The sequence below is a fragment of the Ambystoma mexicanum genome, chromosome 5q, assembly GCF_040938575.1.
Source record: "Ambystoma mexicanum isolate Mex_15411 chromosome 5q, UKY_AmexF1_1, whole genome shotgun sequence".
NCBI lineage: Eukaryota > Metazoa > Chordata > Amphibia > Caudata > Ambystomatidae > Ambystoma > Ambystoma mexicanum.
This window is the reverse complement of record NC_090933.1, coordinates 528906471-528933533: the sequence shown is the minus strand read 5'-3', so window position 1 is coordinate 528933533 and position 27063 is coordinate 528906471. Positions and strand designations below refer to the sequence as shown.

The 27063-nt window shown below is 50.6% G+C and overlaps 37 non-coding genes across 37 annotated transcripts; 18 read left to right on the top strand and 19 right to left on the bottom strand.

The window, feature by feature from the left end:
• Positions 1 to 581: 581 nt before the first annotated feature.
• TRNAR-CCU (transfer RNA arginine (anticodon CCU)) lies at positions 582 to 654 on the bottom strand. Its single transcript has one exon. It is a non-coding gene; the product is annotated as a tRNA-Arg (tRNA).
• Positions 655 to 1348: 694 nt separating this feature from the next.
• On the top strand, positions 1349 to 1421 carry TRNAA-AGC (transfer RNA alanine (anticodon AGC)). Its single transcript has one exon. It is a non-coding gene; the product is annotated as a tRNA-Ala (tRNA).
• A 600-nt stretch (positions 1422 to 2021) lies between these two features.
• On the bottom strand, positions 2022 to 2094 carry TRNAR-CCU (transfer RNA arginine (anticodon CCU)). The gene has a single exon. It is a non-coding gene; the product is annotated as a tRNA-Arg (tRNA).
• A 694-nt stretch (positions 2095 to 2788) lies between these two features.
• Positions 2789 to 2861, top strand: TRNAA-AGC (transfer RNA alanine (anticodon AGC)). Its single transcript has one exon. It is a non-coding gene; the product is annotated as a tRNA-Ala (tRNA).
• A 600-nt stretch (positions 2862 to 3461) lies between these two features.
• On the bottom strand, positions 3462 to 3534 carry TRNAR-CCU (transfer RNA arginine (anticodon CCU)). The gene has a single exon. It is a non-coding gene; the product is annotated as a tRNA-Arg (tRNA).
• A 694-nt stretch (positions 3535 to 4228) lies between these two features.
• TRNAA-AGC (transfer RNA alanine (anticodon AGC)) lies at positions 4229 to 4301 on the top strand. Its single transcript has one exon. It is a non-coding gene; the product is annotated as a tRNA-Ala (tRNA).
• A 600-nt stretch (positions 4302 to 4901) lies between these two features.
• TRNAR-CCU (transfer RNA arginine (anticodon CCU)) lies at positions 4902 to 4974 on the bottom strand. Its single transcript has one exon. It is a non-coding gene; the product is annotated as a tRNA-Arg (tRNA).
• Positions 4975 to 5668: 694 nt separating this feature from the next.
• TRNAA-AGC (transfer RNA alanine (anticodon AGC)) lies at positions 5669 to 5741 on the top strand. The gene has a single exon. It is a non-coding gene; the product is annotated as a tRNA-Ala (tRNA).
• Positions 5742 to 6341: 600 nt separating this feature from the next.
• Positions 6342 to 6414, bottom strand: TRNAR-CCU (transfer RNA arginine (anticodon CCU)). The gene has a single exon. It is a non-coding gene; the product is annotated as a tRNA-Arg (tRNA).
• Positions 6415 to 7108: 694 nt separating this feature from the next.
• Positions 7109 to 7181, top strand: TRNAA-AGC (transfer RNA alanine (anticodon AGC)). Its single transcript has one exon. It is a non-coding gene; the product is annotated as a tRNA-Ala (tRNA).
• A 600-nt stretch (positions 7182 to 7781) lies between these two features.
• On the bottom strand, positions 7782 to 7854 carry TRNAR-CCU (transfer RNA arginine (anticodon CCU)). Its single transcript has one exon. It is a non-coding gene; the product is annotated as a tRNA-Arg (tRNA).
• Positions 7855 to 8548: 694 nt separating this feature from the next.
• On the top strand, positions 8549 to 8621 carry TRNAA-AGC (transfer RNA alanine (anticodon AGC)). The gene has a single exon. It is a non-coding gene; the product is annotated as a tRNA-Ala (tRNA).
• A 600-nt stretch (positions 8622 to 9221) lies between these two features.
• TRNAR-CCU (transfer RNA arginine (anticodon CCU)) lies at positions 9222 to 9294 on the bottom strand. The gene has a single exon. It is a non-coding gene; the product is annotated as a tRNA-Arg (tRNA).
• A 694-nt stretch (positions 9295 to 9988) lies between these two features.
• On the top strand, positions 9989 to 10061 carry TRNAA-AGC (transfer RNA alanine (anticodon AGC)). Its single transcript has one exon. It is a non-coding gene; the product is annotated as a tRNA-Ala (tRNA).
• Positions 10062 to 10661: 600 nt separating this feature from the next.
• Positions 10662 to 10734, bottom strand: TRNAR-CCU (transfer RNA arginine (anticodon CCU)). The gene has a single exon. It is a non-coding gene; the product is annotated as a tRNA-Arg (tRNA).
• A 694-nt stretch (positions 10735 to 11428) lies between these two features.
• On the top strand, positions 11429 to 11501 carry TRNAA-AGC (transfer RNA alanine (anticodon AGC)). Its single transcript has one exon. It is a non-coding gene; the product is annotated as a tRNA-Ala (tRNA).
• A 600-nt stretch (positions 11502 to 12101) lies between these two features.
• Positions 12102 to 12174, bottom strand: TRNAR-CCU (transfer RNA arginine (anticodon CCU)). The gene has a single exon. It is a non-coding gene; the product is annotated as a tRNA-Arg (tRNA).
• A 694-nt stretch (positions 12175 to 12868) lies between these two features.
• On the top strand, positions 12869 to 12941 carry TRNAA-AGC (transfer RNA alanine (anticodon AGC)). The gene has a single exon. It is a non-coding gene; the product is annotated as a tRNA-Ala (tRNA).
• A 600-nt stretch (positions 12942 to 13541) lies between these two features.
• TRNAR-CCU (transfer RNA arginine (anticodon CCU)) lies at positions 13542 to 13614 on the bottom strand. Its single transcript has one exon. It is a non-coding gene; the product is annotated as a tRNA-Arg (tRNA).
• A 694-nt stretch (positions 13615 to 14308) lies between these two features.
• Positions 14309 to 14381, top strand: TRNAA-AGC (transfer RNA alanine (anticodon AGC)). The gene has a single exon. It is a non-coding gene; the product is annotated as a tRNA-Ala (tRNA).
• A 600-nt stretch (positions 14382 to 14981) lies between these two features.
• Positions 14982 to 15054, bottom strand: TRNAR-CCU (transfer RNA arginine (anticodon CCU)). Its single transcript has one exon. It is a non-coding gene; the product is annotated as a tRNA-Arg (tRNA).
• Positions 15055 to 15748: 694 nt separating this feature from the next.
• TRNAA-AGC (transfer RNA alanine (anticodon AGC)) lies at positions 15749 to 15821 on the top strand. Its single transcript has one exon. It is a non-coding gene; the product is annotated as a tRNA-Ala (tRNA).
• Positions 15822 to 16421: 600 nt separating this feature from the next.
• On the bottom strand, positions 16422 to 16494 carry TRNAR-CCU (transfer RNA arginine (anticodon CCU)). The gene has a single exon. It is a non-coding gene; the product is annotated as a tRNA-Arg (tRNA).
• A 694-nt stretch (positions 16495 to 17188) lies between these two features.
• TRNAA-AGC (transfer RNA alanine (anticodon AGC)) lies at positions 17189 to 17261 on the top strand. The gene has a single exon. It is a non-coding gene; the product is annotated as a tRNA-Ala (tRNA).
• A 600-nt stretch (positions 17262 to 17861) lies between these two features.
• Positions 17862 to 17934, bottom strand: TRNAR-CCU (transfer RNA arginine (anticodon CCU)). Its single transcript has one exon. It is a non-coding gene; the product is annotated as a tRNA-Arg (tRNA).
• A 694-nt stretch (positions 17935 to 18628) lies between these two features.
• TRNAA-AGC (transfer RNA alanine (anticodon AGC)) lies at positions 18629 to 18701 on the top strand. Its single transcript has one exon. It is a non-coding gene; the product is annotated as a tRNA-Ala (tRNA).
• Positions 18702 to 19301: 600 nt separating this feature from the next.
• TRNAR-CCU (transfer RNA arginine (anticodon CCU)) lies at positions 19302 to 19374 on the bottom strand. Its single transcript has one exon. It is a non-coding gene; the product is annotated as a tRNA-Arg (tRNA).
• A 694-nt stretch (positions 19375 to 20068) lies between these two features.
• Positions 20069 to 20141, top strand: TRNAA-AGC (transfer RNA alanine (anticodon AGC)). The gene has a single exon. It is a non-coding gene; the product is annotated as a tRNA-Ala (tRNA).
• A 600-nt stretch (positions 20142 to 20741) lies between these two features.
• Positions 20742 to 20814, bottom strand: TRNAR-CCU (transfer RNA arginine (anticodon CCU)). Its single transcript has one exon. It is a non-coding gene; the product is annotated as a tRNA-Arg (tRNA).
• A 694-nt stretch (positions 20815 to 21508) lies between these two features.
• On the top strand, positions 21509 to 21581 carry TRNAA-AGC (transfer RNA alanine (anticodon AGC)). The gene has a single exon. It is a non-coding gene; the product is annotated as a tRNA-Ala (tRNA).
• A 600-nt stretch (positions 21582 to 22181) lies between these two features.
• Positions 22182 to 22254, bottom strand: TRNAR-CCU (transfer RNA arginine (anticodon CCU)). The gene has a single exon. It is a non-coding gene; the product is annotated as a tRNA-Arg (tRNA).
• Positions 22255 to 22948: 694 nt separating this feature from the next.
• Positions 22949 to 23021, top strand: TRNAA-AGC (transfer RNA alanine (anticodon AGC)). Its single transcript has one exon. It is a non-coding gene; the product is annotated as a tRNA-Ala (tRNA).
• Positions 23022 to 23620: 599 nt separating this feature from the next.
• TRNAR-CCU (transfer RNA arginine (anticodon CCU)) lies at positions 23621 to 23693 on the bottom strand. Its single transcript has one exon. It is a non-coding gene; the product is annotated as a tRNA-Arg (tRNA).
• A 694-nt stretch (positions 23694 to 24387) lies between these two features.
• On the top strand, positions 24388 to 24460 carry TRNAA-AGC (transfer RNA alanine (anticodon AGC)). The gene has a single exon. It is a non-coding gene; the product is annotated as a tRNA-Ala (tRNA).
• Positions 24461 to 25060: 600 nt separating this feature from the next.
• On the bottom strand, positions 25061 to 25133 carry TRNAR-CCU (transfer RNA arginine (anticodon CCU)). The gene has a single exon. It is a non-coding gene; the product is annotated as a tRNA-Arg (tRNA).
• Positions 25134 to 25827: 694 nt separating this feature from the next.
• TRNAA-AGC (transfer RNA alanine (anticodon AGC)) lies at positions 25828 to 25900 on the top strand. The gene has a single exon. It is a non-coding gene; the product is annotated as a tRNA-Ala (tRNA).
• Positions 25901 to 26500: 600 nt separating this feature from the next.
• TRNAR-CCU (transfer RNA arginine (anticodon CCU)) lies at positions 26501 to 26573 on the bottom strand. Its single transcript has one exon. It is a non-coding gene; the product is annotated as a tRNA-Arg (tRNA).
• Between the last annotated feature and the right edge of the window lie 490 nt (positions 26574 to 27063).

The window sequence follows — 27063 nt, the reverse complement described above, 5'->3', positions numbered from 1 at the left end:
TTTTCACTATTTTATTCAAAACTCGCCAATCGTCGCAAATAAAGTCATGTGCTCGCTTCTGTTTTTTTTACTATCATCCTAAAAGTCTTCCGTCCACTTTCTGCTATCCCAAAGAGTCACCCGCGCGAGGGCCGGCAACAGGCGTGATACTGTGCAACAGGCGCATTGCATGGCATTGGTGACATATTCAGGAAATTCCACTTTGATGCCACCCAGGGCTGTTAACCTTTTATTTCATTTCAATACGATGCTTCGAATAATTGGTTCAAAGTGCGCAGCCTTTGCTCTTTTATTTCGTTTTCATCGGAGCAGGTCGGAGCTGGCAGAAGAGTGAGCCCTGTCTGCAGGAGCTCTGATTCCAGAAAGCATATTTTCCCTGTCTTTCTTACCACTCATCTGTGTCTCTTCGCTGACATGAGGCGTTGCTACACTCTGCAGTCTCCCGGCATTTAAAGTCTGCTACCAGCAGAGCACGTTCTGGACTTCACAGCGCCCAGCAAAGTACTAGCCTGCGCCCACCCCCTACTACCTCAAAAACCTTTTGCATGCTTTGGCAGAAGTGTGAACAAAATGCCACGAACCACCCCAGATGGGACTCGAACCCACAATCCCTGGCTTAGGAGGCCAGTGCCTTATCCATTAGGCCACTGGGGCAACTCGACAGAGAAGGGGAAAGTTCTTTCTTTTCCTCTTCTCTCACTGGAGTCACGGGTACTGGCCCACTGAAAAGGGCAAGTTGGCTCACGTCCAAAGCTGCAGTGTCCCAGCACACGCGGGCAAGAGGCACCTGCTTGCACTCGGCTGGACACTTCCGCTTTATGGGACACACGATGGAAAGTGGACTCAATTCCCAGACCTAACTCTTACCTGTTTGGTATTCTGACGCTCGATTGTAAAATATGGCCAGCTGGTAAAAATGACAAAGGGCACTCCAGCGCTGGTCCTTTGGCTGCAGGCGGCGTGTCAGCGGCCTAAAACAGCAAGAAATAGCGAGAGAAATAAAGTGAGAAGCAAGCACCTTTTCAATTGGGCTCTCGGGTCTATGGGACTGGCGTGCAGCCTCTTGATCACAAGCGCAGGTCCAGCGTGAAAGGGCGTGGGAGTGGAGTCACTCTGCTATTAATACCTGGTTGGCCAATCCTCGTTGCAATGGATGGCCATCTGCAGCTTTACTTGTAGCTCCACTGAAGGTATTTTGTTTTGGGCAAAGGGGTGAGATTGTGATTTCCTCTGCGGCAGATGAAGAGAAAGGGCTTTATGCACTACAGGTCCCTGGACAGCCAAGCAAGTGTGAGCCGGAGACTGTGCTTCAGCTCTGAAGCAGTGTATCGAGAGCCTTCGAGGAGGAGGGGAATTAGCTCAGATGGTAGAGCGCTCGCTTAGCATGCGAGAGGTAGCGGGATCGATGCCCGCATTCTCCAGCAAGACGCTTTTTCTTCATTTTCACTATTTTATTCAAAACTCGCCAATCGTCGCAAATAAAGTCATGTGCTCGCTTCTGTTTTTTTTACTATCATCCTAAAAGTCTTCCGTCCACTTTCTGCTATCCCAAAGAGTCATCCGCGCGAGGGCCGGCAACAGGCGTGATACTGTGCAACAGGCGCATTGCATGGCATTGGTGACATATTCAGGAAATTCCACTTTGATGCCACCCAGGGCTGTTAACCTTTTATTTCATTTCAATACGATGCTTCGAATAATTGGTTCAAAGTGCGCAGCCTTTGCTCTTTTATTTCGTTTTCATCGGAGCAGGTCGGAGCTGGCAGAAGAGTGAGCCCTGTCTGCAGGAGCTCTGATTCCAGAAAGCATATTTTCCCTGTCTTTCTTACCACTCATCTGTGTCTCTTCGCTGACATGAGGCGTTGCTACACTCTGCAGTCTCCCGGCATTTAAAGTCTGCTACCAGCAGAGCACGTTCTGGACTTCACAGCGCCCAGCAAAGTACTAGCCTGCGCCCACCCCCTACTACCGCAAAAACCTTTTGCATGCTTTGGCAGAAGTGTGAACAAAATGCCACGAACCACCCCAGATGGGACTCGAACCCACAATCCCTGGCTTAGGAGGCCAGTGCCTTATCCATTAGGCCACTGGGGCCACTCGACAGAGAAGGGGAAAGTTCTTTCTTTTCCTCTTCTCTCACTGGAGTCACGGGTACTGGCCCACTGAAAAGGGCAAGTTGGCTCACGTCCAAAGCTGCAGTGTCCCAGCACACGCGGGCAAAAGGCACCTGCTTGCACTCGGCTGGACACTTCCGCTTTATGGGACACACGATGGAAAGTGGACTCAATTCCCAGACCTAACTCTTACCTGTTTGGTATTCTGACGCTCGATTGTAAAATATGGCCAGCTGGTAAAAATGACAAAGGGCACTCCAGCGCTGGTCCTTTGGCTGCAGGCGGCGTGTCAGCGGCCTAAAACAGCAAGAAATAGCGAGAGAAATAAAGTGAGAAGCAAGCACCTTTTCAATTGGGCTCTCGGGTCTATGGGACTGGCGTGCAGCCTCTTGATCACAAGCGCAGGTCCAGCGTGAAAGGGCGTGGCAGTGGAGTCACTCTGCTATTAATACCTGGTTGGCCAATCCTCGTTGCAATGGATGGCCATCTGCAGCTTTACTTGTAGCTCCACTGAAGGTATTTTGTTTTGGGCAAAGGGGTGAGATTGTGATTTCCTCTGCGGCAGATGAAGAGAAAGGGCTTTATGCACTACAGGTCCCTGGACAGCCAAGCAAGTGTGAGCCGGAGACTGTGCTTCAGCTCTGAAGCAGTGTATCGAGAGCCTTCGAGGAGTAGGGGAATTAGCTCAGATGGTAGAGCGCTCGCTTAGCATGCGAGAGGTAGCGGGATCGATGCCCGCATTCTCCAGCAAGACGCTTTTACTTCATTTTCACTATTTTATTCAAAACTCGCCAATCGTCGCAAATAAAGTCATGTGCTCGCTTCTGTTTTTTTTACTATCATCCTAAAAGTCTTCCGTCCACTTTCTGCTATCCCAAAGAGTCATCCGCGCGAGGGCCGGCAACAGGCGTGATACTGTGCAACAGGCGCATTGCATGGCATTGGTGACATATTCAGGAAATTCCACTTTGATGCCACCCAGGGCTGTTAACCTTTTATTTCATTTCAATACAATGCTTCGAATAATTGGTTCAAAGTGCGCAGCCTTTGCTCTTTTATTTCGTTTTCATCGGAGCAGGTCGGAGCTGGCAGAAGAGTGAGCCCTGTCTGCAGGAGCTCTGATTCCAGAAAGCATATTTTCCCTGTCTTTCTTACCACTCATCTGTGTCTCTTCGCTGACATGAGGCGTTGCTACACTCTGCAGTCTCCCGGCATTTAAAGTCTGCTACCAGCAGAGCACGTTCTGGACTTCACAGCGCCCAGCAAAGTACTAGCCTGCGCCCACCCCCTACTACCGCAAAAACCTTTTGCATGCTTTGGCAGAAGTGTGAACAAAATGCCACGAACCACCCCAGATGGGACTCGAACCCACAATCCCTGGCTTAGGAGGCCAGTGCCTTATCCATTAGGCCACTGGGGCCACTCGACAGAGAAGGGGAAAGTTCTTTCTTTTCCTCTTCTCTCACTGGAGTCACGGGTACTGGCCCACTGAAAAGGGCAAGTTGGCTCACGTCCAAAGCTGCAGTGTCCCAGCACACGCGGGCAAAAGGCACCTGCTTGCACTCGGCTGGACACTTCCGCTTTATGGGACACACGATGGAAAGTGGACTCAATTCCCAGACCTAACTCTTACCTGTTTGGTATTCTGACGCTCGATTGTAAAATATGGCCAGCTGGTAAAAATGACAAAGGGCACTCCAGCGCTGGTCCTTTGGCTGCAGGCGGCGTGTCAGCGGCCTAAAACAGCAAGAAATAGCGAGAGAAATAAAGTGAGAAGCAAGCACCTTTTCAATTGGGCTCTCGGGTCTATGGGACTGGCGTGCAGCCTCTTGATCACAAGCGCAGGTCCAGCGTGAAAGGGCGTGGCAGTGGAGTCACTCTGCTATTAATACCTGGTTGGCCAATCCTCGTTGCAATGGATGGCCATCTGCAGCTTTACTTGTAGCTCCACTGAAGGTATTTTGTTTTGGGCAAAGGGGTGAGATTGTGATTTCCTCTGCGGCAGATGAAGAGAAAGGGCTTTATGCACTACAGGTCCCTGGACAGCCAAGCAAGTGTGAGCCGGAGACTGTGCTTCAGCTCTGAAGCAGTGTATCGAGAGCCTTCGAGGAGGAGGGGAATTAGCTCAGATGGTAGAGCGCTCGCTTAGCATGCGAGAGGTAGCGGGATCGATGCCCGCATTCTCCAGCAAGACGCTTTTTCTTCATTTTCACTATTTTATTCAAAACTCGCCAATCGTCGCAAATAAAGTCATGTGCTCGCTTCTGTTTTTTTTACTATCATCCTAAAAGTCTTCCGTCCACTTTCTGCTATCCCAAAGAGTCATCCGCGCGAGGGCCGGCAACAGGCGTGATACTGTGCAACAGGCGCATTGCATGGCATTGGTGACATATTCAGGAAATTCCACTTTGATGCCACCCAGGGCTGTTAACCTTTTATTTCATTTCAATACGATGCTTCGAATAATTGGTTCAAAGTGCGCAGCCTTTGCTCTTTTATTTCGTTTTCATCGGAGCAGGTCGGAGCTGGCAGAAGAGTGAGCCCTGTCTGCAGGAGCTCTGATTCCAGAAAGCATATTTTCCCTGTCTTTCTTACCACTCATCTGTGTCTCTTCGCTGACATGAGGCGTTGCTACACTCTGCAGTCTCCCGGCATTTAAAGTCTGCTACCAGCAGAGCACGTTCTGGACTTCACAGCGCCCAGCAAAGTACTAGCCTGCGCCCACCCCCTACTACCGCAAAAACCTTTTGCATGCTTTGGCAGAAGTGTGAACAAAATGCCACGAACCACCCCAGATGGGACTCGAACCCACAATCCCTGGCTTAGGAGGCCAGTGCCTTATCCATTAGGCCACTGGGGCCACTCGACAGAGAAGGGGAAAGTTCTTTCTTTTCCTCTTCTCTCACTGGAGTCACAGGTACTGGCCCACTGAAAAGGGCAAGTTGGCTCACGTCCAAAGCTGCAGTGTCCCAGCACACGCGGGCAAAAGGCACCTGCTTGCACTCGGCTGGACACTTCCGCTTTATGGGACACACGATGGAAAGTGGACTCAATTCCCAGACCTAACTCTTACCTGTTTGGTATTCTGACGCTCGATTGTAAAATATGGCCAGCTGGTAAAAATGACAAAGGGCACTCCAGCGCTGGTCCTTTGGCTGCAGGCGGCGTGTCAGCGGCCTAAAACAGCAAGAAATAGCGAGAGAAATAAAGTGAGAAGCAAGCACCTTTTCAATTGGGCTCTCGGGTCTATGGGACTGGCGTGCAGCCTCTTGATCACAAGCGCAGGTCCAGCGTGAAAGGGCGTGGCAGTGGAGTCACTCTGCTATTAATACCTGGTTGGCCAATCCTCGTTGCAATGGATGGCCATCTGCAGCTTTACTTGTAGCTCCACTGAAGGTATTTTGTTTTGGGCAAAGGGGTGAGATTGTGATTTCCTCTGCCGCAGATGAAGAGAAAGGGCTTTATGCACTACAGGTCCCTGGACAGCCAAGCAAGTGTGAGCCGGAGATTGTGCTTCAGCTCTGAAGCAGTGTATCGAGAGCCTTCGAGGAGGAGGGGAATTAGCTCAGATGGTAGAGCGCTCGCTTAGCATGCGAGAGGTAGCGGGATCGATGCCCGCATTCTCCAGCAAGACGCTTTTTCTTCATTTTCACTATTTTATTCAAAACTCGCCAATCGTCGCAAATAAAGTCATGTGCTCGCTTCTGTTTTTTTTACTATCATCCTAAAAGTCTTCCGTCCACTTTCTGCTATCCCAAAGAGTCACCCGCGCGAGGGCCGGCAACAGGCGTGATACTGTGCAACAGGCGCATTGCATGGCATTGGTGACATATTCAGGAAATTCCACTTTGATGCCACCCAGGGCTGTTAACCTTTTATTTCATTTCAATACGATGCTTCGAATAATTGGTTCAAAGTGCGCAGCCTTTGCTCTTTTATTTCGTTTTCATCGGAGCAGGTCGGAGCTGGCAGAAGAGTGAGCCCTGTCTGCAGGAGCTCTGATTCCAGAAAGCATATTTTCCCTGTCTTTCTTACCACTCATCTGTGTCTCTTCGCTGACATGAGGCGTTGCTACACTCTGCAGTCTCCCGGCATTTAAAGTCTGCTACCAGCAGAGCACGTTCTGGACTTCACAGCGCCCAGCAAAGTACTAGCCTGCGCCCACCCCCTACTACCTCAAAAACCTTTTGCATGCTTTGGCAGAAGTGTGAACAAAATGCCACGAACCACCCCAGATGGGACTCGAACCCACAATCCCTGGCTTAGGAGGCCAGTGCCTTATCCATTAGGCCACTGGGGCAACTCGACAGAGAAGGGGAAAGTTCTTTCTTTTCCTCTTCTCTCACTGGAGTCACGGGTACTGGCCCACTGAAAAGGGCAAGTTGGCTCACGTCCAAAGCTGCAGTGTCCCAGCACACGCGGGCAAGAGGCACCTGCTTGCACTCGGCTGGACACTTCCGCTTTATGGGACACACGATGGAAAGTGGACTCAATTCCCAGACCTAACTCTTACCTGTTTGGTATTCTGACGCTCGATTGTAAAATATGGCCAGCTGGTAAAAATGACAAAGGGCACTCCAGCGCTGGTCCTTTGGCTGCAGGCGGCGTGTCAGCGGCCTAAAACAGCAAGAAATAGCGAGAGAAATAAAGTGAGAAGCAAGCACCTTTTCAATTGGGCTCTCGGGTCTATGGGACTGGCGTGCAGCCTCTTGATCACAAGCGCAGGTCCAGCGTGAAAGGGCGTGGGAGTGGAGTCACTCTGCTATTAATACCTGGTTGGCCAATCCTCGTTGCAATGGATGGCCATCTGCAGCTTTACTTGTAGCTCCACTGAAGGTATTTTGTTTTGGGCAAAGGGGTGAGATTGTGATTTCCTCTGCCGCAGATGAAGAGAAAGGGCTTTATGCACTACAGGTCCCTGGACAGCCAAGCAAGTGTGAGCCGGAGATTGTGCTTCAGCTCTGAAGCAGTGTATCGAGAGCCTTCGAGGAGGAGGGGAATTAGCTCAGATGGTAGAGCGCTCGCTTAGCATGCGAGAGGTAGCGGGATCGATGCCCGCATTCTCCAGCAAGACGCTTTTTCTTCATTTTCACTATTTTATTCAAAACTCGCCAATCGTCGCAAATAAAGTCATGTGCTCGCTTCTGTTTTTTTTACTATCATCCTAAAAGTCTTCCGTCCACTTTCTGCTATCCCAAAGAGTCACCCGCGCGAGGGCCGGCAACAGGCGTGATACTGTGCAACAGGCGCATTGCATGGCATTGGTGACATATTCAGGAAATTCCACTTTGATGCCACCCAGGGCTGTTAACCTTTTATTTCATTTCAATACGATGCTTCGAATAATTGGTTCAAAGTGCGCAGCCTTTGCTCTTTTATTTCGTTTTCATCGGAGCAGGTCGGAGCTGGCAGAAGAGTGAGCCCTGTCTGCAGGAGCTCTGATTCCAGAAAGCATATTTTCCCTGTCTTTCTTACCACTCATCTGTGTCTCTTCGCTGACATGAGGCGTTGCTACACTCTGCAGTCTCCCGGCATTTAAAGTCTGCTACCAGCAGAGCACGTTCTGGACTTCACAGCGCCCAGCAAAGTACTAGCCTGCGCCCACCCCCTACTACCTCAAAAACCTTTTGCATGCTTTGGCAGAAGTGTGAACAAAATGCCACGAACCACCCCAGATGGGACTCGAACCCACAATCCCTGGCTTAGGAGGCCAGTGCCTTATCCATTAGGCCACTGGGGCAACTCGACAGAGAAGGGGAAAGTTCTTTCTTTTCCTCTTCTCTCACTGGAGTCACGGGTACTGGCCCACTGAAAAGGGCAAGTTGGCTCACGTCCAAAGCTGCAGTGTCCCAGCACACGCGGGCAAGAGGCACCTGCTTGCACTCGGCTGGACACTTCCGCTTTATGGGACACACGATGGAAAGTGGACTCAATTCCCAGACCTAACTCTTACCTGTTTGGTATTCTGACGCTCGATTGTAAAATATGGCCAGCTGGTAAAAATGACAAAGGGCACTCCAGCGCTGGTCCTTTGGCTGCAGGCGGCGTGTCAGCGGCCTAAAACAGCAAGAAATAGCGAGAGAAATAAAGTGAGAAGCAAGCACCTTTTCAATTGGGCTCTCGGGTCTATGGGACTGGCGTGCAGCCTCTTGATCACAAGCGCAGGTCCAGCGTGAAAGGGCGTGGGAGTGGAGTCACTCTGCTATTAATACCTGGTTGGCCAATCCTCGTTGCAATGGATGGCCATCTGCAGCTTTACTTGTAGCTCCACTGAAGGTATTTTGTTTTGGGCAAAGGGGTGAGATTGTGATTTCCTCTGCGGCAGATGAAGAGAAAGGGCTTTATGCACTACAGGTCCCTGGACAGCCAAGCAAGTGTGAGCCGGAGACTGTGCTTCAGCTCTGAAGCAGTGTATCGAGAGCCTTCGAGGAGGAGGGGAATTAGCTCAGATGGTAGAGCGCTCGCTTAGCATGCGAGAGGTAGCGGGATCGATGCCCGCATTCTCCAGCAAGACGCTTTTTCTTCATTTTCACTATTTTATTCAAAACTCGCCAATCGTCGCAAATAAAGTCATGTGCTCGCTTCTGTTTTTTTTACTATCATCCTAAAAGTCTTCCGTCCACTTTCTGCTATCCCAAAGAGTCATCCGCGCGAGGGCCGGCAACAGGCGTGATACTGTGCAACAGGCGCATTGCATGGCATTGGTGACATATTCAGGAAATTCCACTTTGATGCCACCCAGGGCTGTTAACCTTTTATTTCATTTCAATACGATGCTTCGAATAATTGGTTCAAAGTGCGCAGCCTTTGCTCTTTTATTTCGTTTTCATCGGAGCAGGTCGGAGCTGGCAGAAGAGTGAGCCCTGTCTGCAGGAGCTCTGATTCCAGAAAGCATATTTTCCCTGTCTTTCTTACCACTCATCTGTGTCTCTTCGCTGACATGAGGCGTTGCTACACTCTGCAGTCTCCCGGCATTTAAAGTCTGCTACCAGCAGAGCACGTTCTGGACTTCACAGCGCCCAGCAAAGTACTAGCCTGCGCCCACCCCCTACTACCGCAAAAACCTTTTGCATGCTTTGGCAGAAGTGTGAACAAAATGCCACGAACCACCCCAGATGGGACTCGAACCCACAATCCCTGGCTTAGGAGGCCAGTGCCTTATCCATTAGGCCACTGGGGCCACTCGACAGAGAAGGGGAAAGTTCTTTCTTTTCCTCTTCTCTCACTGGAGTCACGGGTACTGGCCCACTGAAAAGGGCAAGTTGGCTCACGTCCAAAGCTGCAGTGTCCCAGCACACGCGGGCAAAAGGCACCTGCTTGCACTCGGCTGGACACTTCCGCTTTATGGGACACACGATGGAAAGTGGACTCAATTCCCAGACCTAACTCTTACCTGTTTGGTATTCTGACGCTCGATTGTAAAATATGGCCAGCTGGTAAAAATGACAAAGGGCACTCCAGCGCTGGTCCTTTGGCTGCAGGCGGCGTGTCAGCGGCCTAAAACAGCAAGAAATAGCGAGAGAAATAAAGTGAGAAGCAAGCACCTTTTCAATTGGGCTCTCGGGTCTATGGGACTGGCGTGCAGCCTCTTGATCACAAGCGCAGGTCCAGCGTGAAAGGGCGTGGCAGTGGAGTCACTCTGCTATTAATACCTGGTTGGCCAATCCTCGTTGCAATGGATGGCCATCTGCAGCTTTACTTGTAGCTCCACTGAAGGTATTTTGTTTTGGGCAAAGGGGTGAGATTGTGATTTCCTCTGCGGCAGATGAAGAGAAAGGGCTTTATGCACTACAGGTCCCTGGACAGCCAAGCAAGTGTGAGCCGGAGACTGTGCTTCAGCTCTGAAGCAGTGTATCGAGAGCCTTCGAGGAGTAGGGGAATTAGCTCAGATGGTAGAGCGCTCGCTTAGCATGCGAGAGGTAGCGGGATCGATGCCCGCATTCTCCAGCAAGACGCTTTTACTTCATTTTCACTATTTTATTCAAAACTCGCCAATCGTCGCAAATAAAGTCATGTGCTCGCTTCTGTTTTTTTTACTATCATCCTAAAAGTCTTCCGTCCACTTTCTGCTATCCCAAAGAGTCATCCGCGCGAGGGCCGGCAACAGGCGTGATACTGTGCAACAGGCGCATTGCATGGCATTGGTGACATATTCAGGAAATTCCACTTTGATGCCACCCAGGGCTGTTAACCTTTTATTTCATTTCAATACAATGCTTCGAATAATTGGTTCAAAGTGCGCAGCCTTTGCTCTTTTATTTCGTTTTCATCGGAGCAGGTCGGAGCTGGCAGAAGAGTGAGCCCTGTCTGCAGGAGCTCTGATTCCAGAAAGCATATTTTCCCTGTCTTTCTTACCACTCATCTGTGTCTCTTCGCTGACATGAGGCGTTGCTACACTCTGCAGTCTCCCGGCATTTAAAGTCTGCTACCAGCAGAGCACGTTCTGGACTTCACAGCGCCCAGCAAAGTACTAGCCTGCGCCCACCCCCTACTACCGCAAAAACCTTTTGCATGCTTTGGCAGAAGTGTGAACAAAATGCCACGAACCACCCCAGATGGGACTCGAACCCACAATCCCTGGCTTAGGAGGCCAGTGCCTTATCCATTAGGCCACTGGGGCCACTCGACAGAGAAGGGGAAAGTTCTTTCTTTTCCTCTTCTCTCACTGGAGTCACGGGTACTGGCCCACTGAAAAGGGCAAGTTGGCTCACGTCCAAAGCTGCAGTGTCCCAGCACACGCGGGCAAAAGGCACCTGCTTGCACTCGGCTGGACACTTCCGCTTTATGGGACACACGATGGAAAGTGGACTCAATTCCCAGACCTAACTCTTACCTGTTTGGTATTCTGACGCTCGATTGTAAAATATGGCCAGCTGGTAAAAATGACAAAGGGCACTCCAGCGCTGGTCCTTTGGCTGCAGGCGGCGTGTCAGCGGCCTAAAACAGCAAGAAATAGCGAGAGAAATAAAGTGAGAAGCAAGCACCTTTTCAATTGGGCTCTCGGGTCTATGGGACTGGCGTGCAGCCTCTTGATCACAAGCGCAGGTCCAGCGTGAAAGGGCGTGGCAGTGGAGTCACTCTGCTATTAATACCTGGTTGGCCAATCCTCGTTGCAATGGATGGCCATCTGCAGCTTTACTTGTAGCTCCACTGAAGGTATTTTGTTTTGGGCAAAGGGGTGAGATTGTGATTTCCTCTGCGGCAGATGAAGAGAAAGGGCTTTATGCACTACAGGTCCCTGGACAGCCAAGCAAGTGTGAGCCGGAGACTGTGCTTCAGCTCTGAAGCAGTGTATCGAGAGCCTTCGAGGAGGAGGGGAATTAGCTCAGATGGTAGAGCGCTCGCTTAGCATGCGAGAGGTAGCGGGATCGATGCCCGCATTCTCCAGCAAGACGCTTTTTCTTCATTTTCACTATTTTATTCAAAACTCGCCAATCGTCGCAAATAAAGTCATGTGCTCGCTTCTGTTTTTTTTACTATCATCCTAAAAGTCTTCCGTCCACTTTCTGCTATCCCAAAGAGTCATCCGCGCGAGGGCCGGCAACAGGCGTGATACTGTGCAACAGGCGCATTGCATGGCATTGGTGACATATTCAGGAAATTCCACTTTGATGCCACCCAGGGCTGTTAACCTTTTATTTCATTTCAATACGATGCTTCGAATAATTGGTTCAAAGTGCGCAGCCTTTGCTCTTTTATTTCGTTTTCATCGGAGCAGGTCGGAGCTGGCAGAAGAGTGAGCCCTGTCTGCAGGAGCTCTGATTCCAGAAAGCATATTTTCCCTGTCTTTCTTACCACTCATCTGTGTCTCTTCGCTGACATGAGGCGTTGCTACACTCTGCAGTCTCCCGGCATTTAAAGTCTGCTACCAGCAGAGCACGTTCTGGACTTCACAGCGCCCAGCAAAGTACTAGCCTGCGCCCACCCCCTACTACCGCAAAAACCTTTTGCATGCTTTGGCAGAAGTGTGAACAAAATGCCACGAACCACCCCAGATGGGACTCGAACCCACAATCCCTGGCTTAGGAGGCCAGTGCCTTATCCATTAGGCCACTGGGGCCACTCGACAGAGAAGGGGAAAGTTCTTTCTTTTCCTCTTCTCTCACTGGAGTCACAGGTACTGGCCCACTGAAAAGGGCAAGTTGGCTCACGTCCAAAGCTGCAGTGTCCCAGCACACGCGGGCAAAAGGCACCTGCTTGCACTCGGCTGGACACTTCCGCTTTATGGGACACACGATGGAAAGTGGACTCAATTCCCAGACCTAACTCTTACCTGTTTGGTATTCTGACGCTCGATTGTAAAATATGGCCAGCTGGTAAAAATGACAAAGGGCACTCCAGCGCTGGTCCTTTGGCTGCAGGCGGCGTGTCAGCGGCCTAAAACAGCAAGAAATAGCGAGAGAAATAAAGTGAGAAGCAAGCACCTTTTCAATTGGGCTCTCGGGTCTATGGGACTGGCGTGCAGCCTCTTGATCACAAGCGCAGGTCCAGCGTGAAAGGGCGTGGCAGTGGAGTCACTCTGCTATTAATACCTGGTTGGCCAATCCTCGTTGCAATGGATGGCCATCTGCAGCTTTACTTGTAGCTCCACTGAAGGTATTTTGTTTTGGGCAAAGGGGTGAGATTGTGATTTCCTCTGCCGCAGATGAAGAGAAAGGGCTTTATGCACTACAGGTCCCTGGACAGCCAAGCAAGTGTGAGCCGGAGATTGTGCTTCAGCTCTGAAGCAGTGTATCGAGAGCCTTCGAGGAGGAGGGGAATTAGCTCAGATGGTAGAGCGCTCGCTTAGCATGCGAGAGGTAGCGGGATCGATGCCCGCATTCTCCAGCAAGACGCTTTTTCTTCATTTTCACTATTTTATTCAAAACTCGCCAATCGTCGCAAATAAAGTCATGTGCTCGCTTCTGTTTTTTTTACTATCATCCTAAAAGTCTTCCGTCCACTTTCTGCTATCCCAAAGAGTCACCCGCGCGAGGGCCGGCAACAGGCGTGATACTGTGCAACAGGCGCATTGCATGGCATTGGTGACATATTCAGGAAATTCCACTTTGATGCCACCCAGGGCTGTTAACCTTTTATTTCATTTCAATACGATGCTTCGAATAATTGGTTCAAAGTGCGCAGCCTTTGCTCTTTTATTTCGTTTTCATCGGAGCAGGTCGGAGCTGGCAGAAGAGTGAGCCCTGTCTGCAGGAGCTCTGATTCCAGAAAGCATATTTTCCCTGTCTTTCTTACCACTCATCTGTGTCTCTTCGCTGACATGAGGCGTTGCTACACTCTGCAGTCTCCCGGCATTTAAAGTCTGCTACCAGCAGAGCACGTTCTGGACTTCACAGCGCCCAGCAAAGTACTAGCCTGCGCCCACCCCCTACTACCTCAAAAACCTTTTGCATGCTTTGGCAGAAGTGTGAACAAAATGCCACGAACCACCCCAGATGGGACTCGAACCCACAATCCCTGGCTTAGGAGGCCAGTGCCTTATCCATTAGGCCACTGGGGCAACTCGACAGAGAAGGGGAAAGTTCTTTCTTTTCCTCTTCTCTCACTGGAGTCACGGGTACTGGCCCACTGAAAAGGGCAAGTTGGCTCACGTCCAAAGCTGCAGTGTCCCAGCACACGCGGGCAAGAGGCACCTGCTTGCACTCGGCTGGACACTTCCGCTTTATGGGACACACGATGGAAAGTGGACTCAATTCCCAGACCTAACTCTTACCTGTTTGGTATTCTGACGCTCGATTGTAAAATATGGCCAGCTGGTAAAAATGACAAAGGGCACTCCAGCGCTGGTCCTTTGGCTGCAGGCGGCGTGTCAGCGGCCTAAAACAGCAAGAAATAGCGAGAGAAATAAAGTGAGAAGCAAGCACCTTTTCAATTGGGCTCTCGGGTCTATGGGACTGGCGTGCAGCCTCTTGATCACAAGCGCAGGTCCAGCGTGAAAGGGCGTGGGAGTGGAGTCACTCTGCTATTAATACCTGGTTGGCCAATCCTCGTTGCAATGGATGGCCATCTGCAGCTTTACTTGTAGCTCCACTGAAGGTATTTTGTTTTGGGCAAAGGGGTGAGATTGTGATTTCCTCTGCGGCAGATGAAGAGAAAGGGCTTTATGCACTACAGGTCCCTGGACAGCCAAGCAAGTGTGAGCCGGAGACTGTGCTTCAGCTCTGAAGCAGTGTATCGAGAGCCTTCGAGGAGGAGGGGAATTAGCTCAGATGGTAGAGCGCTCGCTTAGCATGCGAGAGGTAGCGGGATCGATGCCCGCATTCTCCAGCAAGACGCTTTTTCTTCATTTTCACTATTTTATTCAAAACTCGCCAATCGTCGCAAATAAAGTCATGTGCTCGCTTCTGTTTTTTTTACTATCATCCTAAAAGTCTTCCGTCCACTTTCTGCTATCCCAAAGAGTCATCCGCGCGAGGGCCGGCAACAGGCGTGATACTGTGCAACAGGCGCATTGCATGGCATTGGTGACATATTCAGGAAATTCCACTTTGATGCCACCCAGGGCTGTTAACCTTTTATTTCATTTCAATACGATGCTTCGAATAATTGGTTCAAAGTGCGCAGCCTTTGCTCTTTTATTTCGTTTTCATCGGAGCAGGTCGGAGCTGGCAGAAGAGTGAGCCCTGTCTGCAGGAGCTCTGATTCCAGAAAGCATATTTTCCCTGTCTTTCTTACCACTCATCTGTGTCTCTTCGCTGACATGAGGCGTTGCTACACTCTGCAGTCTCCCGGCATTTAAAGTCTGCTACCAGCAGAGCACGTTCTGGACTTCACAGCGCCCAGCAAAGTACTAGCCTGCGCCCACCCCCTACTACCGCAAAAACCTTTTGCATGCTTTGGCAGAAGTGTGAACAAAATGCCACGAACCACCCCAGATGGGACTCGAACCCACAATCCCTGGCTTAGGAGGCCAGTGCCTTATCCATTAGGCCACTGGGGCCACTCGACAGAGAAGGGGAAAGTTCTTTCTTTTCCTCTTCTCTCACTGGAGTCACGGGTACTGGCCCACTGAAAAGGGCAAGTTGGCTCACGTCCAAAGCTGCAGTGTCCCAGCACACGCGGGCAAAAGGCACCTGCTTGCACTCGGCTGGACACTTCCGCTTTATGGGACACACGATGGAAAGTGGACTCAATTCCCAGACCTAACTCTTACCTGTTTGGTATTCTGACGCTCGATTGTAAAATATGGCCAGCTGGTAAAAATGACAAAGGGCACTCCAGCGCTGGTCCTTTGGCTGCAGGCGGCGTGTCAGCGGCCTAAAACAGCAAGAAATAGCGAGAGAAATAAAGTGAGAAGCAAGCACCTTTTCAATTGGGCTCTCGGGTCTATGGGACTGGCGTGCAGCCTCTTGATCACAAGCGCAGGTCCAGCGTGAAAGGGCGTGGCAGTGGAGTCACTCTGCTATTAATACTTGGTTGGCCAATCCTCGTTGCAATGGATGGCCATCTGCAGCTTTACTTGTAGCTCCACTGAAGGTATTTTGTTTTGGGCAAAGGGGTGAGATTGTGATTTCCTCTGCGGCAGATGAAGAGAAAGGGCTTTATGCACTACAGGTCCCTGGACAGCCAAGCAAGTGTGAGCCGGAGACTGTGCTTCAGCTCTGAAGCAGTGTATCGAGAGCCTTCGAGGAGGAGGGGAATTAGCTCAGATGGTAGAGCGCTCGCTTAGCATGCGAGAGGTAGCGGGATCGATGCCCGCATTCTCCAGCAAGACGCTTTTACTTCATTTTCACTATTTTATTCAAAACTCGCCAATCGTCGCAAATAAAGTCATGTGCTCGCTTCTGTTTTTTTTACTATCATCCTAAAAGTCTTCCGTCCACTTTCTGCTATCCCAAAGAGTCATCCGCGCGAGGGCCGGCAACAGGCGTGATACTGTGCAACAGGCGCATTGCATGGCATTGGTGACATATTCAGGAAATTCCACTTTGATGCCACCCAGGGCTGTTAACCTTTTATTTCATTTCAATACGATGCTTCGAATAATTGGTTCAAAGTGCGCAGCCTTTGCTCTTTTATTTCGTTTTCATCGGAGCAGGTCGGAGCTGGCAGAAGAGTGAGCCCTGTCTGCAGGAGCTCTGATTCCAGAAAGCATATTTTCCCTGTCTTTCTTACCACTCATCTGTGTCTCTTCGCTGACATGAGGCGTTGCTACACTCTGCAGTCTCCCGGCATTTAAAGTCTGCTACCAGCAGAGCACGTTCTGGACTTCACAGCGCCCAGCAAAGTACTAGCCTGCGCCCACCCCCTACTACCGCAAAAACCTTTTGCATGCTTTGGCAGAAGTGTGAACAAAATGCCACGAACCACCCCAGATGGGACTCGAACCCACAATACCTGGCTTAGGAGGCCAGTGCCTTATCCATTAGGCCACTGGGGCCACTCGACAGAGAAGGGGAAAGTTCTTTCTTTTCCTCTTCTCTCACTGGAGTCACGGGTACTGGCCCACTGAAAAGGGCAAGTTGGCTCACGTCCAAAGCTGCAGTGTCCCAGCACACGCGGGCAAAAGGCACCTGCTTGCACTCGGCTGGACACTTCCGCTTTATGGGACACACGATGGAAAGTGGACTCAATTCCCAGACCTAACTCTTACCTGTTTGGTATTCTGACGCTCGATTGTAAAATATGGCCAGCTGGTAAAAATGACAAAGGGCACTCCAGCGCTGGTCCTTTGGCTGCAGGCGGCGTGTCAGCGGCCTAAAACAGCAAGAAATAGCGAGAGAAATAAAGTGAGAAGCAAGCACCTTTTCAATTGGGCTCTCGGGTCTATGGGACTGGCGTGCAGCCTCTTGATCACAAGCGCAGGTCCAGCGTGAAAGGGCGTGGCAGTGGAGTCACTCTGCTATTAATACCTGGTTGGCCAATCCTCGTTGCAATGGATGGCCATCTGCAGCTTTACTTGTAGCTCCACTGAAGGTATTTTGTTTTGGGCAAAGGGGTGAGATTGTGATTTCCTCTGCGGCAGATGAAGAGAAAGGGCTTTATGCACTACAGGTCCCTGGACAGCCAAGCAAGTGTGAGCCGGAGACTGTGCTTCAGCTCTGAAGCAGTGTATCGAGAGCCTTCGAGGAGTAGGGGAATTAGCTCAGATGGTAGAGCGCTCGCTTAGCATGCGAGAGGTAGCGGGATCGATGCCCGCATTCTCCAGCAAGACGCTTTTACTTCATTTTCACTATTTTATTCAAAACTCGCCAATCGTCGCAAATAAAGTCATGTGCTCGCTTCTGTTTTTTTTACTATCATCCTAAAAGTCTTCCGTCCACTTTCTGCTATCCCAAAGAGTCATCCGCGCGAGGGCCGGCAACAGGCGTGATACTGTGCAACAGGCGCATTGCATGGCATTGGTGACATATTCAGGAAATTCCACTTTGATGCCACCCAGGGCTGTTAACCTTTTATTTCATTTCAATACAATGCTTCGAATAATTGGTTCAAAGTGCGCAGCCTTTGCTCTTTTATTTCGTTTTCATCGGAGCAGGTCGGAGCTGGCAGAAGAGTGAGCCCTGTCTGCAGGAGCTCTGATTCCAGAAAGCATATTTTCCCTGTCTTTCTTACCACTCATCTGTGTCTCTTCGCTGACATGAGGCGTTGCTACACTCTGCAGTCTCCCGGCATTTAAAGTCTGCTACCAGCAGAGCACGTTCTGGACTTCACAGCGCCCAGCAAAGTACTAGCCTGCGCCCACCCCCTACTACCGCAAAAACCTTTTGCATGCTTTGGCAGAAGTGTGAACAAAATGCCACGAACCACCCCAGATGGGACTCGAACCCACAATCCCTGGCTTAGGAGGCCAGTGCCTTATCCATTAGGCCACTGGGGCCACTCGACAGAGAAGGGGAAAGTTCTTTCTTTTCCTCTTCTCTCACTGGAGTCACGGGTACTGGCCCACTGAAAAGGGCAAGTTGGCTCACGTCCAAAGCTGCAGTGTCCCAGCACACGCGGGCAAAAGGCACCTGCTTGCACTCGGCTGGACACTTCCGCTTTATGGGACACACGATGGAAAGTGGACTCAATTCCCAGACCTAACTCTTACCTGTTTGGTATTCTGACGCTCGATTGTAAAATATGGCCAGCTGGTAAAAATGACAAAGGGCACTCCAGCGCTGGTCCTTTGGCTGCAGGCGGCGTGTCAGCGGCCTAAAACAGCAAGAAATAGCGAGAGAAATAAAGTGAGAAGCAAGCACCTTTTCAATTGGGCTCTCGGGTCTATGGGACTGGCGTGCAGCCTCTTGATCACAAGCGCAGGTCCAGCGTGAAAGGGCGTGGCAGTGGAGTCACTCTGCTATTAATACCTGGTTGGCCAATCCTCGTTGCAATGGATGGCCATCTGCAGCTTTACTTGTAGCTCCACTGAAGGTATTTTGTTTTGGGCAAAGGGGTGAGATTGTGATTTCCTCTGCCGCAGATGAAGAGAAAGGGCTTTATGCACTACAGGTCCCTGGACAGCCAAGCAAGTGTGAGCCGGAGACTGTGCTTCAGCTCTGAAGCAGTGTATCGAGAGCCTTCGAGGAGGAGGGGAATTAGCTCAGATGGTAGAGCGCTCGCTTAGCATGCGAGAGGTAGCGGGATCGATGCCCGCATTCTCCAGCAAGACGCTTTTTCTTCATTTTCACTATTTTATTCAAAACTCGCCAATCGTCGCAAATAAAGTCATGTGCTCGCTTCTGTTTTTTTTACTATCATCCTAAAAGTCTTCCGTCCACTTTCTGCTATCCCAAAGAGTCATCCGCGCGAGGGCCGGCAACAGGCGTGATACTGTGCAACAGGCGCATTGCATGGCATTGGTGACATATTCAGGAAATTCCACTTTGATGCCACCCAGGGCTGTTAACCTTTTATTTCATTTCAATACGATGCTTCGAATAATTGGTTCAAAGTGCGCAGCCTTTGCTCTTTTATTTCGTTTTCATCGGAGCAGGTCGGAGCTGGCAGAAGAGTGAGCCCTGTCTGCAGGAGCTCTGATTCCAGAAAGCATATTTTCCCTGTCTTTCTTACCACTCATCTGTGTCTCTTCGCTGACATGAGGCGTTGCTACACTCTGCAGTCTCCCGGCATTTAAAGTCTGCTACCAGCAGAGCACGTTCTGGACTTCACAGCGCCCAGCAAAGTACTAGCCTGCGCCCACCCCCTACTACCGCAAAAACCTTTTGCATGCTTTGGCAGAAGTGTGAACAAAATGCCACGAACCACCCCAGATGGGACTCGAACCCACAATCCCTGGCTTAGGAGGCCAGTGCCTTATCCATTAGGCCACTGGGGCCACTCGACAGAGAAGGGGAAAGTTCTTTCTTTTCCTCTTCTCTCACTGGAGTCACGGGTACTGGCCCACTGAAAAGGGCAAGTTGGCTCACGTCCAAAGCTGCAGTGTCCCAGCACACGCGGGCAAAAGGCACCTGCTTGCACTCGGCTGGACACTTCCGCTTTATGGGACACACGATGGAAAGTGGACTCAATTCCCAGACCTAACTCTTACCTGTTTGGTATTCTGACGCTCGATTGTAAAATATGGCCAGCTGGTAAAAATGACAAAGGGCACTCCAGCGCTGGTCCTTTGGCTGCAGGCGGCGTGTCAGCGGCCTAAAACAGCAAGAAATAGCGAGAGAAATAAAGTGAGAAGCAAGCACCTTTTCAATTGGGCTCTCGGGTCTATGGGACTGGCGTGCAGCCTCTTGATCACAAGCGCAGGTCCAGCGTGAAAGGGCGTGGCAGTGGAGTCACTCTGCTATTAATACCTGGTTGGCCAATCCTCGTTGCAATGGATGGCCATCTGCAGCTTTACTTGTAGCTCCACTGAAGGTATTTTGTTTTGGGCAAAGGGGTGAGATTGTGATTTCCTCTGCCGCAGATGAAGAGAAAGGGCTTTATGCACTACAGGTCCCTGGACAGCCAAGCAAGTGTGAGCCGGAGATTGTGCTTCAGCTCTGAAGCAGTGTATCGAGAGCCTTCGAGGAGGAGGGGAATTAGCTCAGATGGTAGAGCGCTCGCTTAGCATGTGAGAGGTAGCGGGATCGATGCCCGCATTCTCCAGCAAGACGCTTTTTCTTCATTTTCACTATTTTATTCAAAACTCGCCAATCGTCGCAAATAAAGTCATGTGCTCGCTTCTGTTTTTTTTACTATCATCCTAAAAGTCTTCCGTCCACTTTCTGCTATCCCAAAGAGTCACCCGCACGAGGGCCGGCAACAGGCGTGATACTGTGCAACAGGCGCATTGCATGGCATTGGTGACATATTCAGGAAATTCCACTTTGATGCCACCCAGGGCTGTTAACCTTTTATTTCATTTCAATACGATGCTTCGAATAATTGGTTCAAAGTGCGCAGCCTTTGCTCTTTTATTTCGTTTTCATCGGAGCAGGTCGGAGCTGGCAGAAGAGTGAGCCCTGTCTGCAGGAGCTCTGATTCCAGAAAGCATATTTTCCCTGTCTTTCTTACCACTCATCTGTGTCTCTTCGCTGACATGAGGCGTTGCTACACTCTGCAGTCTCCCGGCATTTAAAGTCTGCTACCAGCAGAGCACGTTCTGGACTTCACAGCGCCCAGCAAAGTACTAGCCTGCGCCCACCCCCTACTACCGCAAAAACCTTTTGCATGCTTTGGCAGAAGTGTGAACAAAATGCCACGAACCACCCCAGATGGGACTCGAACCCACAATCCCTGGCTTAGGAGGCCAGTGCCTTATCCATTAGGCCACTGGGGCCACTCGACAGAGAAGGGGAAAGTTCTTTCTTTTCCTCTTCTCTCACTGGAGTCACGGGTACTGGCCCACTGAAAAGGGCAAGTTGGCTCACGTCCAAAGCTGCAGTGTCCCAGCACACGCGGGCAAAAGGCACCTGCTTGCACTCGGCTGGACACTTCCGCTTTATGGGACACACGATGGAAAGTGGACTCAATTCCCAGACCTAACTCTTACCTGTTTGGTATTCTGACGCTCGATTGTAAAATATGGCCAGCTGGTCAAAATGACAAAGGGCACTCCAGCGCTGGTCCTTTGGCTGCAGGCGGCGTGTCAGCGGCCTAAAACAGCAAGAAATAGCGAGAGAAATAAAGTGAGAAGCAAGCACCTTTTCAATTGGGCTCTCGGGTCTATGGGACTGGCGTGCAGCCTCTTGATCACAAGCGCAGGTCCAGCGTGAAAGGGCGTGGCAGTGGAGTCACTCTGCTATTAATACCTGGTTGGCCAATCCTCGTTGCAATGGATGGCCATCTGCAGCTTTACTTGTAGCTCCACTGAAGGTATTTTGTTTTGGGCAAAGGGGTGAGATTGTGATTTCCTCTGCCGCAGATGAAGAGAAAGGGCTTTATGCACTACAGGTCCCTGGACAGCCAAGCAAGTGTGAGCCGGAGACTGTGCTTCAGCTCTGAAGCAGTGTATCGAGAGCCTTCGAGGAGGAGGGGAATTAGCTCAGATGGTAGAGCGCTCGCTTAGCATGCGAGAGGTAGCGGGATCGATGCCCGCATTCTCCAGCAAGACGCTTTTACTTCATTTTCACTATTTTATTCAAAACTCGCCAATCGTCGCAAATAAAGTCATGTGCTCGCTTCTGTTTTTTTTACTATCATCCTAAAAGTCTTCCGTCCACTTTCTGCTATCCCAAAGAGTCATCCGCGCGAGGGCCGGCAACAGGCGTGATACTGTGCAACAGGCGCATTGCATGGCATTGGTGACATATTCAGGAAATTCCACTTTGATGCCACCCAGGGCTGTTAACCTTTTATTTCATTTCAATACGATGCTTCGAATAATTGGTTCAAAGTGCGCAGCCTTTGCTCTTTTATTTCGTTTTCATCGGAGCAGGTCGGAGCTGGCAGAAGAGTGAGCCCTGTCTGCAGGAGCTCTGATTCCAGAAAGCATATTTTCCCTGTCTTTCTTACCACTCATCTGTGTCTCTTCGCTGACATGAGGCGTTGCTACACTCTGCAGTCTCCCGGCATTTAAAGTCTGCTACCAGCAGAGCACGTTCTGGACTTCACAGCGCCCAGCAAAGTACTAGCCTGCGCCCACCCCCTACTACCGCAAAAACCTTTTGCATGCTTTGGCAGAAGTGTGAACAAAATGCCACGAACCACCCCAGATGGGACTCGAACCCACAATCCCTGGCTTAGGAGGCCAGTGCCTTATCCATTAGGCCACTGGGGCCACTCGACAGAGAAGGGGAAAGTTCTTTCTTTTCCTCTTCTCTCACTGGAGTCACGGGTACTGGCCCACTGAAAAGGGCAAGTTGGCTCACGTCCAAAGCTGCAGTGTCCCAGCACACGCGGGCAAAAGGCACCTGCTTGCACTCGGCTGGACACTTCCGCTTTATGGGACACACGATGGAAAGTGGACTCAATTCCCAGACCTAACTCTTACCTGTTTGGTATTCTGACGCTCGATTGTAAAATATGGCCAGCTGGTAAAAATGACAAAGGGCACTCCAGCGCTGGTCCTTTGGCTGCAGGCGGCGTGTCAGCGGCCTAAAACAGCAAGAAATAGCGAGAGAAATAAAGTGAGAAGCAAGCACCTTTTCAATTGGGCTCTCGGGTCTATGGGACTGGCGTGCAGCCTCTTGATCACAAGCGCAGGTCCAGCGTGAAAGGGCGTGGCAGTGGAGTCACTCTGCTATTAATACCTGGTTGGCCAATCCTCGTTGCAATGGATGGCCATCTGCAGCTTTACTTGTAGCTCCACTGAAGGTATTTTGTTTTGGGCAAAGGGGTGAGATTGTGATTTCCTCTGCGGCAGATGAAGAGAAAGGGCTTTATGCACTACAGGTCCCTGGACAGCCAAGCAAGTGTGAGCCGGAGACTGTGCTTCAGCTCTGAAGCAGTGTATCGAGAGCCTTCGAGGAGGAGGGGAATTAGCTCAGATGGTAGAGCGCTCGCTTAGCATGCGAGAGGTAGCGGGATCGATGCCCGCATTCTCCAGCAAGACGCTTTTACTTCATTTTCACTATTTTATTCAAAACTCGCCAATCGTCGCAAATAAAGTCATGTGCTCGCTTCTGTTTTTTTTACTATCATCCTAAAAGTCTTCCGTCCACTTTCTGCTATCCCAAAGAGTCATCCGCGCGAGGGCCGGCAACAGGCGTGATACTGTGCAACAGGCGCATTGCATGGCATTGGTGACATATTCAGGAAATTCCACTTTGATGCCACCCAGGGCTGTTAACCTTTTATTTCATTTCAATACGATGCTTCGAATAATTGGTTCAAAGTGCGCAGCCTTTGCTCTTTTATTTCGTTTTCATCGGAGCAGGTCGGAGCTGGCAGAAGAGTGAGCCCTGTCTGCAGGAGCTCTGATTCCAGAAAGCATATTTTCCCTGTCTTTCTTACCACTCATCTGTGTCTCTTCGCTGACATGAGGGGTTGCTACACTCTGCAGTCTCCCGCATTTAAAGTCTGCTACCAGCAGAGCACGTTCTGGACTTCACAGCGCCCAGCAAAGTACTAGCCTGCGCCCACCCCCTACTACCGCAAAAACCTTTTGCATGCTTTGGCAGAAGTGTGAACAAAATGCCACGAACCACCCCAGATGGGACTCGAACCCACAATCCCTGGCTTAGGAGGCCAGTGCCTTATCCATTAGGCCACTGGGGCAACTCGACAGAGAAAGGGAAAGTTCTTTCTTTTCCTCTTCTCTCACTGGAGTCACGGGTACTGGCCCACTGAAAAGGGCAAGTTGGCTCACGTCCAAAGCTGCAGTGTCCCAGCACACGCGGGCAAAAGGCACCTGCTTGCACTCGGCTGGACACTTCCGCTTTATGGGACACACGATGGAAAGTGGACTCAATTCCCAGACCTAACTCTTACCTGTTTGGTATTCTGACGCTCGATTGTAAAATATGGCCAGCTGGTAAAAATGACAAAGGGCACTCCAGCGCTGGTCCTTTGGCTGCAGGCGGCGTGTCAGCGGCCTAAAACAGCAAGAAATAGCGAGAGAAATAAAGTGAGAAGCAAGCACCTTTTCAATTGGGCTCTCGGGTCTATGGGACTGGCGTGCAGCCTCTTGATCACAAGCGCAGGTCCAGCGTGAAAGGGCGTGGCAGTGGAGTCACTCTGCTATTAATACCTGGTTGGCCAATCCTCGTTGCAATGGATGGCCATCTGCAGCTTTACTTGTAGCTCCACTGAAGGTATTTTGTTTTGGGCAAAGGGGTGAGATTGTGAATTCCTCTGCGGCAGATGAAGAGAAAGGGCTTTATGCACTACAGGTCCCTGGACAGCCAAGCAAGTGTGAGCCGGAGACTGTGCTTCAGCTCTGAAGCAGTGTATCGAGAGCCTTCGAGGAGGAGGGGAATTAGCTCAGATGGTAGAGCGCTCGCTTAGCATGCGAGAGGTAGCGGGATCGATGCCCGCATTCTCCAGCAAGACGCTTTTTCTTCATTTTCACTATTTTATTCAAAACTCGCCAATCGTCGCAAATAAAGTCATGTGCTCGCTTCTGTTTTTTTTACTATCATCCTAAAAGTCTTCCGTCCACTTTCTGCTATCCCAAAGAGTCATCCGCGCGAGGGCCGGCAACAGGCGTGATACTGTGCAACAGGCGCATTGCATGGCATTGGTGACATATTCAGGAAATTCCACTTTGATGCCACCCAGGGCTGTTAACCTTTTATTTCATTTCAATACGATGCTTCGAATAATTGGTTCAAAGTGCGCAGCCTTTGCTCTTTTATTTCGTTTTCATCGGAGCAGGTCGGAGCTGGCAGAAGAGTGAGCCCTGTCTGCAGGAGCTCTGATTCCAGAAAGCATATTTTCCCTGTCTTTCTTACCACTCATCTGTGTCTCTTCGCTGACATGAGGGGTTGCTACACTCTGCAGTCTCCCGGCATTTAAAGTCTGCTACCAGCAGAGCACGTTCTGGACTTCACAGCGCCCAGCAAAGTACTAGCCTGCGCCCACCCCCTACTACCGCAAAAACCTTTTGCATGCTTTGGCAGAAGTGTGAACAAAATGCCACGAACCACCCCAGATGGGACTCGAACCCACAATCCCTGGCTTAGGAGGCCAGTGCCTTATCCATTAGGCCACTGGGGCCACTCGACAGAGAAGGGGAAAGTTCTTTCTTTTCCTCTTCTCTCACTGGAGTCACGGGTACTGGCCCACTGAAAAGGGCTAGTTGGCTCACGTCCAAAGCTGCAGTGTCCCAGCACACGCGGGCAAAAGGCACCTGCTTGCACTCGGCTGGACACTTCCGCTTTATGGGACACACGATGGAAAGTGGACTCAATTCCCAGACCTAACTCTTACCTGTTTGGTATTCTGACGCTCGATTGTAAAATATGGCCAGCTGGTAAAAATGACAAAGGGCACTCCAGCGCTGGTCCTTTGGCTGCAGGCGGCGTGTCAGCGGCCTAAAACAGCAAGAAATAGCGAGAGAAATAAAGTGAGAAGCAAGCACCTTTTCAATTGGGCTCTCGGGTCTATGGGACTGGCGTGCAGCCTCTTGATCACAAGCGCAGGTCCAGCGTGAAAGGGCGTGGCAGTGGAGTCACTCTGCTATTAATACCTGGTTGGCCAATCCTCGTTGCAATGGATGGCCATCTGCAGCTTTACTTGTAGCTCCACTGAAGGTATTTTGTTTTGGGCAAAGGGGTGAGATTGTGATTTCCTCTGCGGCAGATGAAGAGAAAGGGCTTTATGCACTACAGGTCCCTGGACAGCCAAGCAAGTGTGAGCCGGAGACTGTGCTTCAGCTCTGAAGCAGTGTATCGAGAGCCTTCGAGGAGGAGGGGAATTAGCTCAGATGGTAGAGCGCTCGCTTAGCATGCGAGAGGTAGCGGGATCGATGCCCGCATTCTCCAGCAAGACGCTTTTACTTCATTTTCACTATTTTATTCAAAACTCGCCAATCGTCGCAAATAAAGTCATGTGCTCGCTTCTGTTTTTTTTACTATCATCCTAAAAGTCTTCCGTCCACTTTCTGCTATCCCAAAGAGTCATCCGCGCGAGGGCCGGCAACAGGCGTGATACTGTGCAACAGGCGCATTGCATGGCATTGGTGACATATTCAGGAAATTCCACTTTGATGCCACCCAGGGCTGTTAACCTTTTATTTCATTTCAATACGATGCTTCGAATAATTGGTTCAAAGTGCGCAGCCTTTGCTCTTTTATTTCGTTTTCATCGGAGCAGGTCGGAGCTGGCAGAAGAGTGAGCCCTGTCTGCAGGAGCTCTGATTCCAGAAAGCATATTTTCCCTGTCTTTCTTACCACTCATCTGTGTCTCTTCGCTGACATGAGGCGTTGCTACACTCTGCAGTCTCCCGGCATTTAAAGTCTGCTACCAGCAGAGCACGTTCTGGACTTCACAGCGCCCAGCAAAGTACTAGCCTGCGCCCACCCCCTACTACCGCAAAAACCTTTTGCATGCTTTGGCAGAAGTGTGAACAAAATGCCACGAACCACCCCAGATGGGACTCGAACCCACAATCCCTGGCTTAGGAGGCCAGTGCCTTATCCATTAGGCCACTGGGGCCACTCGACAGAGAAGGGGAAAGTTCTTTCTTTTCCTCTTCTCTCACTGGAGTCACGGGTACTGGCCCACTGAAAAGGGCAAGTTGGCTCACGTCCAAAGCTGCAGTGTCCCAGCACACGCGGGCAAAAGGCACCTGCTTGCACTCGGCTGGACACTTCCGCTTTATGGGACACACGATGGAAAGTGGACTCAATTCCCAGACCTAACTCTTACCTGTTTGGTATTCTGACGCTCGATTGTAAAATATGGCCAGCTGGTCAAAATGACAAAGGGCACTCCAGCGCTGGTCCTTTGGCTGCAGGCGGCGTGTCAGCGGCCTAAAACAGCAAGAAATAGCGAGAGAAATAAAGTGAGAAGCAAGCACCTTTTCAATTGGGCTCTCGGGTCTATGGGACTGGCGTGCAGCCTCTTGATCACAAGCGCAGGTCCAGCGTGAAAGGGCGTGGCAGTGGAGTCACTCTGCTATTAATACCTGGTTGGCCAATCCTCG